Genomic DNA, 16,828 nt, shown 5'->3' with positions numbered 1-16,828 from the left:
ACAATGCTATTTTACCCGCTGCCTCATGCACGCCTAATGAGTTTGTAGTGTGGAAATTTGTTCACCGATGCTGACAGGTGAAGCAGTCGGCCGCTCTTTTATATTTATCACGTTGTGCATGTGAACTTAAACAACTTCAATTTTATTTCATACTTAACAGTATGCTTTAGTTTTACCATTAGAAACAGGTTGAAGCCACCCTTTAAATTCCCACTCTTTTCTATACTGTTGCATATACTTAGGAGGCATTTTCACTATTTATTAAAACTATAGTACTCACCAATGTTCTTCGAAACTATATGTACACTACAAAATTATTACTGTATTATGTTACAGTATCACTTTCAGTCATATATTTCACTAATTTAGCAACCGCACTGTTTTATACGTTGTCTCAATCTGAATACGAGACTCTCAGCCAACCAGGAAGCTAACCGATGGAAGTCAGGAATTTACCGAGTGATAGCCTATAATGATGCAATGTAGTCCTGAAACCAGAGTGTAGTGAGTGATGTATTTAATAACCACTGCACCATTTCTTCAAAAGTCGCCTATAAGTTGAACATGCAGTACAACTCGTGTGTCATTCACCAAGAATATTTACAAAAATCCATTAATTACTAAAGAAAGCATTAAAAAAGGGAGATAGTCAAATTAGCTTGCGTAACTAAAATGTACAGCTAAAATGTAGCTAATAGCTAAACTCAAAATTTTGTAGCAAATGACTTTTCAAAATAGCTATAAAATGGCTAAATAAGCAACACTGGGTACCGACACAGTTGGGAATGAGTGCGATCTGGTTTTGGCAGCATGAGAGAAGAGAGCAGATATGGTTTTCAGAGGGATACTAACTGGAGGGGGATCAGGGATTTAAAAGAGACTATGGCATTGGTATATGGGTAACTGGGAGTGAAATTTGTAGGTCCTAATGGCTGTGTAGGATAGAAATGTGTGCCTAGAGTTGACTAGTTCTTTTTCTTCTTATTTATTTGGACTTTGCTTGCGCGCTACTTCCAGTCACTGGTTTGATTTCAGTAATACTAACCAAAAACTAATAAACGGCAGTGTAAACTATACATAAGGTATAAGGTTCCTCTCTCAGGATAATTGGCAACTTAATGTTTTTGGGATGTACAGACCTGGAAAAATTGAAGCTTATCAGCCACGTGAGGAACAGTCCAGAAAGGAATGTAATTTTGGCGAATGATCTCAATTTATAAAATTTAAATGGGAGGGCAATGAAAATTACAAAGCATGACAGACAAATGTATAAGTTTTGGGAATTTGTTTAGAGGGGTTATAGAGTGGTAGGTTATATGGTGGTACATTCATAGAAACAGGGTGGAATAGGGAGCAATGGTGAGAGTACAGGGAGCTGGGAGTCAAGGATGACGAAGTTGTTATTGTTCAACTGTACAAGTATTTGAAGGAAAGGAAGAGAATTACGTCATTTAATAGATATATATTTAGGCCTACCAGATATTGTAATAGTAGTTGAATCATGGTTGAGCTCAAGTGATATTAGGGGGGTGGAAATTTTCTCCTGAAACTGGAGTATTTATCAAAGAAACAGGATAGAGTCGATAGGAGGGGGGAGTGTTCATACCGGTGAAAAAATAATTTTTAAGCTATGAAAAAGTTAAGGATGAGAAACATAAGGTATAAGGTTCCTCTCTCAGGATAATTGGCAACTTAATGTTTTTGGGATGTACAGACCTGGAAAAATTGAAGCTTATCAGCCACGTGAGGAACAGCCCAGAAAGGAATGTAATTTTGGCGAATGATCTCAATTTATAAAATTTAAATGGGAGGGCAATGAAAATGACAAAGCATGACAGACAAATGTAAATAAGTTCATCTGGGAAGGACAGATGAATCAGAAAGTCACAGAACCAACTGACTAGAGCAAAGAATATTCTAGACATTAAGTTGATAAAATCATATGAGCTCTATAAACAAAATGAAATGACAGATGGTATAAGTGATCACAACACTGTTTTATTCGCAGTTAAAAATATATGCAACAGAAAAAAAGGTTGTAAAGGTAGGATTATTATCAATCACTACAGATCTGTATTTAGGGCAGTCGCCCACGTGGCGGATTTCCTATCTGTTGTTTTCCCAGTCTTTTCTTAAACGATTGCAAAGAAATTGGAAATTTATTGAACATCTCACTTAGTAAGTTATTCCAATCCCTAATTCCCCTTCATATAAACAAATATTTGCCCCAATTTGACCTCTTGAATTCCAGCTTTATCTTCATATTGTGATATATATATATATATATATATATATATATATAAGAAAACGAAGGTCCAATAATACTGTCTTGAGGAATTCCCCTCTTAATTATTAAAGGGTCAGGTAAAGCTTCGCCTACTCTAATTCTCTGAGATCTATTTTCTAGAAATACAGTATAGCCACCCATTCAGTTACTCTTTTGTCTAGTCCAATTGCACTCATTTTTGCCAATAGTCTCCCTAAGCAGTACTATATATATAACACAAATAGTTTTGTCTCTACATTTCTCAGAATTAAAAAAGAATGGTATTTCTGCATCAGCCATGTCCATGGTAAGAAGGAAATGCAATTTTTAATTTTCAACCTCTGTATCTGTCTGTACGTATGTATGCACATCATGAGAAAATGGTGGAACAGAATTTAATGAAAATCGATATGTAAAGTCTGGGAATAAGGCACTACAATGTAGGCTACAAATAACTTGATTCCCACGAAGTGAAGTGGTAGTTTAGGGAAAGGCCTACAATTTAATTCTCAAATATCTACATCAATAGTTGTCCTATCGATAAACACTATATAACAAATGCTATAGATAATACAGTTGGCGATTATGTCTTATGCAGTATCACTGTACTGGCTATGATAACAATAACAAATAATAACATAACCAATTTAGACATTTTTGCTTAATCCTTGTCAACGTCGAGCATAGTTAGCATGGAAATATTATTCAATCATGTTAACTGGCAATTGTGGTGGTTTTTGTTGCGATTGTCTCGTGGTGAAAATCTGCATGGTCATAAGCCCGTACCAGCAAGGAAAACTGTAACAATGACTATCAAAGTGAGACAAAATTGTGAGGTAATGTCATGAAAGCACGAAGAGGACTCCCTTTTACCTGGATAACCTAATATCACAGAATCGGAAGAAAACTAAATATGAAGACCTGCATTATTGAAGGCTCACAAAATTGATCAATAATAGCATTTACCTGACTATTGTTTGTTGTAATGAGCTATGTCTGCTCTACTGGCACTTGTTTCTGATAGATGGCATTAATGCTGCTTGCCCTGTAGAACAAACCGCTAAATACTGGCGGGGCAGTAGCCGAGGAGATAACTTTCTTTTCTTTAGCATGCCATGACAGACAAATGTAAATAAGTGTTCTGATGACTACTATTACATAACACACTGGTTCATCATAGTATTCTTGCTATTTGATCGCTGCAATGAGGCACTGACAGGAAAGGGCAGGGTTCAAACTTAACGGAAAACGGCACCACAGTGTTTACCACTGCCTGTGGTGGAGTCATTCCAGCTCTCGAACCTGGCACCGTAGTACTGTTCATGAAAAGAGAAAAACTCAGTGCCATTTTTCTTTTTTCTTTTTTTTTTTTTTTTTTTTACAACTGGCTTTACGTCGCACCAACACAGATAGGTCTTATGGCGACAATGGGACAGAAAAGGGCTAGGAGTGGGAAGGAAGCATCCGTGGCCTTGATTAAGGTACATCTGCCTGGTGTGAAAACGGGAAACCAGGAAAACAGTCTTCAGGGCTGCCAACAGTGAAGTTCACACTCACAACCTCCTGAATGCAAGCTCAGAGCTGTGCACGTTTTTAATTTGATCGAGCATTTCATATGACAGCATTGCTTTTAAATGCAACATTCCAGTCGGTCAATATTGTATTCTGACAATACTGACGTCATGTCGAGTTCAGTTTAATATTTGTCTGTCTGTCTGTGTCTGTTACAACTTCACAGAAAAACAGATGGGTGGGTTTAAATGACACTTAGTATTTCAGTTCAGAATAAGGTTTAGTATAATTTTAGCTATAAGCTGTTAAAAAATGTCAGCAGGAGGGGGTGGTTCAGAAGGGGCTAAAGCATAAAACTCAATGGATCTCTCTTAAGGTTGGTTTTTTACAAAAATAGCACACAGCTGGTGACTCATTCTATAGACCTAAAGAGAGGTGCTATGAAGATCATTCTAGCATTGTACATCTGTCAGAAATTTTTAAATATTAACCCTATACTTGGCATTCTCATATACGGGAAGGAAGAGAGCAAATCAAGATATGTAATAGCACACAAAAAAAAATATATATATATCAAAGTGCAAAGGGTCACAGAGCGCAGAGAAGCCAATACGTCACAACAAGCTGCTGCCCATTTACATTTCAAAATATGGAGAACAATATGATGAGTGGACTAACATGTAATCATGCACATGGGAAGTGACTGTCCCATCAACGACTGGCACTCCAGCTAGTGGTTGATATGGGAGACGTAAGGGAGTTGTTTGTTGTTTTTTTATTTTTGTGCTTTAGGTCGCACCGACACAGATAGGTCTTATGGCGATGATTGGATAGAAGAGGCCTAGGAGTGGGAAGGAAGCGGCCATGGCCTTAATTAAGGTACAGCCCCAGCATTTGCCTGGTGTGAAAATGGGAAACCACGGAAAACCATCTTCAGGGCTGCCGACAGTGGGGTTCGAACCCACTATCTCCCAGATGCAAGCTCACAGCTGCGCGACCCTAACCGCATGGCCAACTCGCCCAGTTAGGGAGTTTAAAAAAAAGTAATTAGTGATGACTGGAAAATAACAGCAATTGTGCATACCCCGAGCAATATCAGAAAATGACTCGAAACGATCAACTAAAACCAGTGAGACTTTATCAAGGTCAGAACTTGTAGTTATGTCCATAAATATATAGGGTCAATCCAGTCAGAAAGAAGATTACTAGCAGAATTATGCAGTCAGTGTAACTGATGCCATTGCTGTACATAAAACCATGAAAGACCAAGAATCAAAGGCATGACACTTTTTCCGAAAAAGCCACATTATAAATATAGTAATGCCATACCCTGATACTGGTTCTATATATAAGGAAATTTCCCACAGAATTCAGGCAGGTAGCAACTTTTACAAAATAGTTAAAGACATAATATGGAACAAGAAAATACCAACAAAATGAAAGAGAGTTATATATGAAACTTACTACATACCAATCCTGACCTATGGTTGCGAAACAAGGGCCATGAGAAACAAAGATGTAAGTAGAATGCAGGCAGCAGAAATGAAATTTGTCCGTAGCATGATCGGCAAAACACGGAGGGACAGAGTCCATAATGAGGAAATCCGCAAGCAAGCTCAAGTTGTAAGACTGCACGACAAAATAACAGTGCAGCGACTAAGATGGTATGGACATATGCGACGCTTGGGTGATAACAGATTACCAAAAAAAATGTATGATCTAAAACTTGAAGACAAAAGACCAAGAGGGCGACCAAGACTCTGGTACAAGGACATGGTGAAGATTGACATTCAACAGAGAGGACATACTTTGGAAAGCATTGAAGAAGGAGAGAAGTTCAGGGACCGCAACTGGTGGAGAAGCCTCGTTTGCCGACCCATCGCTTAAGATGGAACGACGTGGGATATGTATGTATGTAATGCCATACCCTTCACGACTGGCTTATATATCACATCTGCTGCAATGTCGGAGAGAAATTTTCCCTGTCGGAACAACACAGTTCTCTGTAACACCTGATTACAAGCCCCCAGAAGAGAATTGTGTGTTTGAGAAGCCTACCAATTTCAAGTGTCATAACATCAACTTAATAATTGTTTATTACAACTGTCATGAAACTGCATGGGGGTATACATATAGAGATGAAAAAGGTGCAGAGCTAGAAAAGTGATCTGAAAATAATGGACTTGTGTGTGGTTCATGACCTGATACAACAAACATCATTTAACAGTAGTCGGTGTAGAAGAGGATATAATCCTGACCTTATCCTTCTTTACAAAATAAAAAAAAAAACTAGCTGGAATAGTGCATCTAAACTGTTGGCAAGGCTATTTCCCGTTCACAATATCGAACCTTAACATTCAGAATGGAGCCAATTGTCAAACCAGAATGTGTACGTTTCCAACGTAGATTTAACTTCAAGAAAGCAACCTGGCATAAGTTCAACTCTAAACTTGATGTAGCCATGGGGAAGGTAGAACCACAACCAGAGAATTTTGACACCTTTATTTCCATACAGAAGAAAGTCTCATGAAAAAACATACCAAGGTGTTGCAGACTGGAATACATTCCAGGTCTTTTTGATAAGGATATAATTCTTTTGGAAAATGACATTAACTTGTATAAGACAGATCTCCTCCTCCAGGGAAACAGTGGAAGCTGGACAATCACTGCTGTCACCTCTCATTCAAACACGCACAGAGAGATGGAATAATCCGGTTGCTAATATTGATATGAAACAGAAACAGTCAACAAGAATGGCGTCTTCGATTAAGGACCTCAGTGGAGATCTAAATAGTCCCACCTTTGAACTTTACTCAAATATCTGCTAATCAGATATCAAATCAACTGACCTTCAATGGAAAAACTTAAAAATCTAAGTCAAACAGGAAGAAGGTCGAATTGAAGAAGAGACTGATTTTTAAAGAACATTTTTACAATGGAAGAACTTTTGAAAGCAATCTACAGTCAAATTAAACACGGCAGCTGGCTTGGATGACCTCAGATTGGAACAAATAAAGCAATTTGGACAACTGTGCATCCAGGCTAAAGATCATTGGTTATGGAGAAGAGCTCATATAGATGCGATCCTAAAACATGGCAAGAACCCTGAGAGCCTTTGTGTCACACTTATAAGTTGCTGGAGAGAATGCTACTCAACAGAATATCTGATTCTATCGATAGCAAGCTGATTCCTGAGAAAACAGGCTTTAAACCAGGCAAATTCTGAACTTTGCTCAGTACTTAGAGGATGGCTTTTATGGAAAATGCCTTACTGATGTAACATTCACAGATCTGACTGCTACATATGACACTGTTAATCATAACAAACTACTTCGTAAGGTTTATAAAATGACTAAGGACTAGCTGCAATTACCTTTGCTGAAGTAGAAAATTCTTTGTCACTGATAAGAATTTTCCTCGAGAACAAGTTTTATGCATCTCTTCTCGGGAAAATTAGCCGTTGGCACCTCCAGAAGTATGGACTACCAAACGGCAGTGCCTTAGAACCATAGCTTCACTACATATGTATCAATGACCAGCCCAGATCAGAAGGTACTCGGCAATTTGTTTATGCTGATGATACTGCAGTAGCTGTAATTACCTTTGCAGAAGTAGAACATTCTTTGTCATTTATTTTGAAGGAACTTGGCACATTCTATAAGAAATAATTTGAAGTCAAATCAAAACCAAAATGCAAGATTGTGCTTTCCACCTCCATAATAAATAAGCCAAGACAACTCCTTCATTGCTTTACATCAAAATATTTCGGTGTCACCCTTGACCAGACTGTCTTTCAGGCAGCATGGCCTGAACACCAAGAGCAAAGTAGCTTCATGCAATAACATATTAAAGACATCTAAGAGGACGGACATGGTGGACTCACCCCAACACTCTCACAACCTCAGCCTTTGGATTGTGCTTCTCAGCTGCTGATGATGCAATACCAGTCTGGCTTTCTACTTCACATTCCAAAGAGGTGGAAAGATATCTGAATGAGACTTCCAGGACTGTGTCACTTCAGAAGATATCTTACTGGAATTTCTCCACCTCATTTCCAAAGGATGGCAGCTGTTATCTGAGAAGAAACTGCAAGAAATTGACTCAAGACATCCATTTTTTTGGCTGTCTGCCAGTCTGACAAACTTAAGTCCTAACTGAAGCAGGTTTTTGAGAGGAGGAGCAGCCCTCAAAGGTTCACAAGAAGCTGCCCATGCGAAGATATGGAAGGCAGAAGTCAAGGACCCAATCATCTCTCTTCCAGAGAAAATGGAACTTGGTCAGAGCTTGCCATATGAAATTTGGAAATCGTTCAACAGGCTCACGACGACAATGAACTCTGTGAATGCAGTATCTCACAAGAGCCAGAACACTTGCTGGCCTGCCCCTTGATGAAGGACAAATGTTCAACATAAGACCTTACGAGTGCAAATGTTAAAGCCGTAACTGTTGCTACTCACTGGCAAAGTGTTATTGTTTTGGACACAGAAGTGAATGAATGAATGAATGAATGAATGAATGAATGAATGAATGAATGAATGAATGAATGAATGGAAAATGGTATATGAAATTTTAAACAGTCCTTGGGATGGGTTTAAAGCTGTTACTAAGGAGTATGAAAACAGGTAGTAAGGAAGGGTAAAGACCCAATATATTATAACAGAGAAGTAAAGAGTTTCAGAAGAAGGTGCAGGTTAGTAAGACAGAGTTAGGAATGGTCATGATGTTGATGATGATGCTTGTTGTTTAAAGGGGCCTAACACCTAGGTCATCGGCCCCTAATGGCACGAAATGAGATGAGATATAAAGACAATTAAAAATCCATAATCCTCCACTGACCAGAATTCAAAACGTGAGGACAAAGAATGAATGAATGGATATGAAGTTAAAAATATCAAACAACTGTTCCTATCATTCCACTCTGAGGTCATCCAAGCCAGCTGCCTTGTTTAATTTGACTGTAGATTGCTTTCAAAAGTTTTGTTGTAAAAATGTTATTAAAAAATCAGTCCCTTCTTCAATTCGACCTTCAAAGCTTTTCCCTGTTTGACTTAGATATTTAAGTTTTTCCATTGAAGATCAGTTGATTTGATATCTGATTAGCAGTTACTTGAGTAAAGTTCAAAGGTAGGACTATTTGGATCTCCAATGAGGTCCTTAATCGAAGACATTATGCTTGTTGACTGTTCTGTGTCATATCGATATTAGCAACTGGATTATTCCATCTCTCTCTGCCTTGCCTGTGATTAGTACCCACTATGTGAGGAACACCACAGGATAGTGCTAGTCCCTGTGGTTAGTCCACTTATGTGGAGAGCAATAGGAGACACAATGTGCGAAACACCATAGGTCTGTGTTACATGTGTGCATTACAGTACCTGTGAGTAGTACCATAATGTGTGGAATACCGCGAGTCTATGCGATGACCTGGATTTTGGTCCTGTTTAGACTACAAGCATCATCGATTCAGTATTGTGCTTTAGAAACAGTCCCTTGGTCAGTAATACTATTGTTTAACGCTAGTTTCTGGGAATGTTTGATTGTGTGCATAAAATGCAAATAATCAGAGGGTATAAAAGTGCATGAGCAAACTAGCCTATTTGAGAGAAAATTAACAACAAAAATTGTGGCTATTTATTACTTAGCCTACATACAATACGTATGGTATTTCAAATGCCATAAAAAAATTGTGGCAGAAAACGAGTGCCATCCTTCTCACTGAGAAACAACATTAAAGTGATTGTAACTTATTTCAGTTTTTATATTCTTATAAATGCATTAGTGCTGTTAAAATTGTTAATTACTTCATGTGTTTTAATTTTTATAAAATATTTCTAGTAGACCACCACCTATTTTCAAATCAGCCACATGAAGTTTAGTGACCCTGCAGTAAATGAACAGTACATTCCATTTAGAACTAAGTATAAAATGTTTTATCTGAAGTAAAAACCAGAAAAATATAACATTAGCGTTCAGGCCATAGTTGATCGGGAAACAGCAAATATAGCAAACTTACAAGTGTACGTTTGGAGAGGAGGATGCACAGAAAGAAACCAGAGGCTTTTGTAGTTAATGACATTACGCCTTGTCTGGCAAAGGGTATGAAATAACAGTTAAATTCTTTGTTGACACTTCACATGCTTCACAGGATCTCACATTGTATGGCACATTAAAAAAGGGGGAAAACAGGATATTTCCTTTGCTAAACTGAAAACTTCAACATCCACCATCTAGAAGAATACTACCTAACAAAACAATTAAGCTAGGATATTTTTGTTAATGGAGCAAAACAACAACTACTCCTTTGACAAGAAGATTTGAAAGCCAATTCATTTTTTTCCATTCTACACCTTTTACTTCATGACAAAGTGGCAGACAACAGGTATCTGAGCTTAAATCAGAACGAACTAATTGCTATTACCTGTTTTCTTTCACATCAATGACATTGCTGCAATAAACATTTTAATGTGAATCAATCCACTCTAAACAGCAATGACATAAGATCATGCTTCTGGACCATTGGGGTGAGAACTCGTAAAGCTATATGTGGGAGGGGGGAAAAAACCGGAAATGCAGGTCACCAGAGCAATTAAATTGTTCAGGGGCATATGTCATTGCAAGACAATTTGCAGTGATTACAGGGAAATGGCATGTTTGTTTGAGAAGCCAAATAGGACAGCATGAACAAAACGCAGTTTATCTAATAATTTTGTGTGTGCAAACAACATTAACAGTTAAAGCTGAACCCCGTAAGAATAAAATTCAAAGAATCAGAGGGTCAAAACTGCGTGAGCAAATTAGCCTATCTGAGAGAGAATTAACAACAAAATTGTGGCTAGTTATTATTTACATATAATAGGTATTTCGAATGTCAACTGGCATATGAAACATGATTTATTATTAAATGACTATAATGCTGACAGGATCCTGGTACCTAACTTGTCTCCGTGTTAAAATATTTTCAAACTAAAATTTCAAGGGTTAGTGAAGAACAACACTCAAATGTTTTTATTGTTTGTTTGGTTTTTTTTTTTTTTTTTTAGTTCTAATAGGATGCAACCATAAAGTACGTAACAAAAATATCAAGGATATCAAAGGGAAGAACTATGTAGCTCTGCATGGTTTTCACCTATCCGAAGAAACTCTGTAGCTAACAAATTAAAGAGTTCAGTAACCGGCTATAGTTAAGCGTGATATTGAAAACGTCGAAAGGATCACCGTCCTCTAAACATACCTTCTGTGAAGGCATTTCGTTTCTAATCTGTGGTTAATCTGAATTATGTCCCCTGTTTAAGATCACCGTACTTAGCCCTCAGTATAAAATCAATATCAAACCTGTAAATTCTCTTCTATCTACTTACACAGTCCAGCTGTCAACAGGGGTCAACTCACTTAAAATGATTAACAACATTCTACTACCAAACGAAAGAATGACAAGAGAATTTTTCCTGAGAGGAATTATATTACGAGGGCATAACTAGGTATATTCCTAACCAACGCGTTAACTAAACCCCCTCTTTAAATCGCTCTAAATTCTGAAAAATCTATGATAAAACCTATTCGTCCTGATAAAACAAATCAATGACTAATCGATATCGAAATTTCAAATTATTTTTATATAGTGTTGGGAATATCGAGAGGTTTTGTATCGAGGATTTTCAAAGGATGTAAAAATGCCGAGTTAGAGCGTTGCCTACGAGATACACAAGGCCGGGAAATACAGCACACTACACTCGTCCTCGAGATACTTCCGGCAAGTGCCGCTAGAGTTCTCTTTACTGATCTGTCTCGCCCGCTCATTGCAACACGTTCGAATATTAAAAACTATTTAAAAAATCACTAAAACTAGTAATTTTAGAAGGCAGCAAACAGATATGAGATCAAAGATAGACGAAGAGCAATTGTTTGACTTATTTTCTACAACGTATTTCTTACAATTTGCTTAAACGAAATAAGTAATTCACGAAAGAAGCAAAGAAATCCGATAGCGAGTTTGTCACTTCTTACCGATTCCTTTAATTGTGCCTCAGAGTATCCGATAAGCGGATCGAGATTGCGGTCATAAATAACTTTGGGTTTAATCGCCCTTTCGCCAATTATCAGCGATCCAATCTTTTCCTCCGCACATCTGATATTTTGACATTCGTATTCAAGCCGCTGTTTGGTGAGCGATATTGTGCCCGTTACGCAACTATTTAGCGTCGTTTCACCGTATTTCTCTTCTTTCTTCCCGTAAAATTAAATTTGTGTTCGCCTCTGTGGTGTAGTGGTTAGTGTGATTAGCTGTCACCCCCCGAGGTCCGGGTTCGATTCCCGGCCCTGCCACGAAATTTGAAAAGTGATACGAGGGCTGGTCCACTCAGCCTCGGGAGGTCAACTGAGTAGAGGTGGGTTCGATTCCCACTTCAGCCATCCTCGATGTGGTTTTCCGTGGTTTCCCACTTCTCCTCCAGGCAAATGCCAGGATAGTACCTAACTTAATGCCAAGGCCGCTTCCTTCCCTCTTCCCTGCCTGTCCTTTCCAATCTTCGCATCCCTCCACAAGGCCCCTGTTCAGCATAGCAGGTGAGACTGCCTGGGCGAGGTACTGGTCATCCTCCCCAGCTGTATCCCCGACCCAATGTCTGGTGCTCCAGGACACTACCCTTGAGCAGTAGAGATGGAATCCCTCGCTGAGTCTGAGGGACAAACTGACCCTGGAGGGTAAACGGATGAAGAAAGAAGAAAATTAAATTCGTTCTAACAGGAATAAAGCTCCTAAATGACTAATTTTAGCATGCTTTTCAATTTGGTTTGCTTTTTGGTCAAGTTCAGATACCTTAAAAATGTTTTTTTCTGATTTCATTACCCGTACGGTATCCTACTTCTCAATTTACAAATTATTTTCTGTAATCTGGTATTTAATTTTCTCATCCGTATATTTTTTAGATTTAAAAAAGATACTCGTAGACTTTCCTTAATATAGAAACGAGACTTGTACTCCTTTTTCGTTTGTGGCTGACGTATGAAGATATGGTATGTTCATCGTTATCTGAACCGGAACTTTTACTAAATTTTGATGGCAATACATCATTTTTGGGAGCTGGACGCTTCCTGCGTTTGACATTTTCCTGTTTGTGAACAGGATACACAATGAAAACAGAAGGAAATTTGATTGATGTGCTTACACTGAAATCTGTTTTATGGGAAGAATTGCTAGGTACCTAAAGAGATCCTACTATATCACCTTGCCTAGAAATAGATTGCCTCCATTTCTCCCGTAACCACACTCGGAAGGGCGTCAATTTTTCATGCTTTTTTTAGTGTCATCCGAAATACCGAGAGGTGAACAACAGTGCACCTTCTTCTCAACCTCACAGACACTCAGCGACAGAAACAATATTCACAATAAATTGCACAAAATCAGCACAGCATCACAATTACTCCGCATATCACAATGTTGAAGTCCGCCTAGAACAGAACGGAAACCTGACATCTGGTGGCCAAACCGTGAATACGGTCGGGCCGTTTTTCCAGCGACAAATTAGTAGCTATGTCCCGGCCTTGTATATCTCGTAGGCAACGGTTAAGCCCCATTCACAATGCAAACGTAACCGTAAACTTAACGACGAAACGTAACCGTAAAATTAACGTAAAATTTGTGGTATTCACAATGGAGGAACGTAACATTAACGCAAAGAGTACACAGCAGCCAATCAAAATACTGCCATGTTATTTAGTACGGAAGTCAGGTTTTGGGCTATCTCGCAGTTTTATATTTCAATACCTCGATGGAATCAAACAACGTGGTAGCGGAATTCATATTACTTCAAACATCTATTGCTTTGCTCCTGGGAACTGTGTAGGTCTACGGTACCTGAAAAAGCGATCTAAACAACGGTGCAGAAAATGGGTTCATCTCTTGAATCAAAGAAGGTTATCTCAGGGCGATTTCGGTAATCTACTGTAAGACATGACCCTCATCAGTTCGTTTTGGACATGCGGATGAAACTTGAACTGTTTGACTTTCTTACGATTTGCTTCCCCTTTTGTAATAAAAAGAAATGTAAGGTCTCCTTTACCGACATCTATGACCCTATCTATCACACCCCGATAAGATGTTTGGATCTATTTGTTTGGATGATATCGTTTTCGTAAACTAGTAGTCCGTCATAATGTTAAGAAATATACAGGGACACTGTTTTATTTATGACAGGGATTGTCTCTCGTCCGTTTGCCAGCGCTGCGAGCTTGTCCCCCGCCATTTATTCTCAGATTTCATTACTACAGGATATTAATTTCCACCTATTATTTTTCGGTACAGCGTATTTGTAATTATTTTTCCTTCTATCATACATAGCCTATACACAAAGACTATTTTGAAACAGAATTACAAGTGTTTCGTCGAAAGAAGTCATTATATCGTGCACAACACACAATGTTTACCTCTGCTCTGATTGGCTGGTTCTTAAAGTTAACGTAAAATTAACCGCAGGAGCTTGGAGTTTGCAATCCCTTAATTTTACGGACTCGCAGTTAGGTTTATGTCGGCGCATTGTGAATGGATCCATTAGATAAGATGGCCACTAACTTCTAAGTTAACGTTAATTTTAAGTTTACGTTACGTTACGTTTGCATTGTGAATGGGGCTTTAGAGCAGAACCAGTAAGGATACACATCGGTCCTGCTTTGGAACAGAATAAAGGGCAACCTTCAATTGTTGGCAACACCATAAGCATTGGATGGGAATTAGTATAATCAAATACACTAGTGTTTGTTATAATGTGCTTCTGATTGAAAATAGTATATTTATAGATGTATTTTCGTCCTTTCTTTTTTACAAAATGGTGATATAATACGTGGTGTAAGGTTATAAAGAGCTCCAAAAAGAATAAAAGTGGAATCAGTTTCACAGGCAAGTTATTTTCATGCGTAATAAATGAGGAAACTGGTTATTATCTGACTTAACCTCAAGCGGTGTCTTCTAAACAACGACGTACCGGTACCGGTATATTATATTCAACGAGTTGGTGGTGATTCGTCCGTCGGATGGGGACGTAAAGCCCTGAGCAGACCCCTTGGTGTTATTCGGTGGGAGTAGGTTACGTGCCGGCATCAGCTTTCACCCTCTTCATTTATATAATATATATCATGTAATTATTTTATCGCATAAACTCCTCTGATTAGGTTGACGTCAAGAAGGGCATCCTGTCGTAAAATCTCGCAATAAAGACTCTTCTCACTTCATACCAGACCGCATACAGTGCTTCCGCCTTTCTATGTTATTCTAGCTCGTTGATTATACTACTGTACATAGACCGGCTCGACGGGCTTATACAGGTACAACGCTCCTAGTTTGGGAAAGTTGCAACACGTCCTCAGTGTTTCCTGGGGACACTCGTCAGGTGTTAGTTGTCAACAAGGAAAGTGCCTAAGTTGTGTTCTACAATTAATTGCACGAATAGAGGGAATAAAAGAAGAAAGATATTTTATAAGTGAGTGTTTGTTTCATATTCCAAAAGGAATTAACTTCTCTTCCATATCTATTTAAAATGGTAACTATGTAAATTAATGCAGCGTGTACCCATGTTCTAAACGTAACTCAATGTAAACATGTTTCCTTTACGGTATAAAGAACAAACAAAAAGGTGGGTAGTTAATAGGTTCGTTCCAACACACGAGTTTCTGACGGTCACCGGCGGATTCATGCGCATGCACCGGTTTGGGATTGGTCAGCGTCTGGTCTCGAACTTGATCGTGTTGGAACATTTCCTGGGCCTGTTCCACGAACGAACTTTGCAAATTTTCACCTTGAACTCTACAGTTCAGATTTTGTTCTACCATCACTTTTCAGATTTAGCTTGCAAAGTGAAAAGTGAAAAGTTAGGAATCTTTTCACTTTTCAAGATTATTATGTTCCTCCAACGGTACAGAAATGTGCAAAGAAATGAAGTGAAAATTTTTCAGAAATCTTGCAAAGAGATGATTCCCATTTCATCTGTTAATTAACAAATATATACATGAGTTTTTCGGCGTAGAATTTGGTTTAGTGATATAAACACGTTACGACGAGAGCTTTTGTTAGCATCAAGTGAGGAGTGTGATGAAAAATCCAACAAGAGACAGGATTAATTTTCATAACCTCACTTCGACGGAATTTCGGGAGGGATTTCGTATTACCCCAAAACAGGCTGACTATATTTTTGAAATGATCGGTCATTTATTGAAGCATGAAACAAAAGAAAGTCAATCCCTTTCCTAAAAAGAACAAATTCTGATATGCTTATATTGGTTAGTAAATGGTGCCCAGCTGCACGGTGTAGCAGCAATGCATGGGACATCAAAATCAATTACGGTACCGGTATTTGCAGAACTGTTACCAAAGTCGTCGATGTTATAGTAAATGTAATATTTCCCAACATAGTACGTTGACCTGATAATCCACTTAATATAGCGACGGGATTTCTAATGAAGGGTGAATTTCCTTCTGTATGAGGATGTGTTGGCGGTACTGAAACATGCTAATATGGCATGTTCATTAAATTGATGTTTTCTATATTGCAAAGAACTTGTGTCAGTCTCACCTCAATTGACTTATGTATTTCCATGATTGTACCCTAGAGGGCAGCTCCCTCGGTCGTGTGCACGGAGGATCGTTCTTTCGGCGGGACCTTTGTCTTATCTCTTTGGAGTGAATCTTTACATTGACATGAGTGCTGAATATAAAAATGAAGCCCTCGCAGATTGGAGCGGCGTTCTTATGTTATAAATGGGTTGATAACAGATTCAAACATGACCCATACTACCTTGCTTCTTATTATTTAACTTACTGATATGGCAGGTACGTTAATCTTTATTTTAACCATGCTTTTACCGTGTTTGTAAGACATTCTTCACTATCATGCATAGCTGATTGATATGCGTCCTTGTACTCAGAGCGAGAATAGGTTGTGTGTATGTTGTTGACGGGATAGCATTGTGTTCGTGGCTGGGTCTCTGATTGATTTATTTTGGTGCACTGCATTGTAAAATACTATGCCCTGCGTCTCGGCTCGGAGGTCCATTTCGGTTCGT

The 16,828-nt window shown here is 38.5% G+C and overlaps 1 protein-coding gene across 1 annotated transcript in view; it reads right to left on the bottom strand.

Moving 5' to 3' along the window:
* The window catches only part of LOC136862894 (protein SSUH2 homolog), a 744,003-nt gene extending 732,738 nt beyond the window's left edge, over positions 1-11,265 (bottom strand). The window contains exon 1 of the mRNA XM_067139173.2: positions 11,137-11,265. The gene's annotated coding sequence lies outside the window, so the exon portion shown is untranslated. The remainder of the gene's footprint in view (positions 1-11,136) is intronic.
* Positions 11,266-16,828: the final 5,563 nt, after the last annotated feature.

This window comes from Anabrus simplex, chromosome 2, assembly GCF_040414725.1.
Source record: "Anabrus simplex isolate iqAnaSimp1 chromosome 2, ASM4041472v1, whole genome shotgun sequence".
Taxonomy (NCBI): Eukaryota; Metazoa; Arthropoda; class Insecta; order Orthoptera; family Tettigoniidae; genus Anabrus; species Anabrus simplex.
The sequence above is the reverse complement of the archived record's forward strand: the minus strand, read 5'-3'. Positions and strand labels throughout refer to the sequence as shown.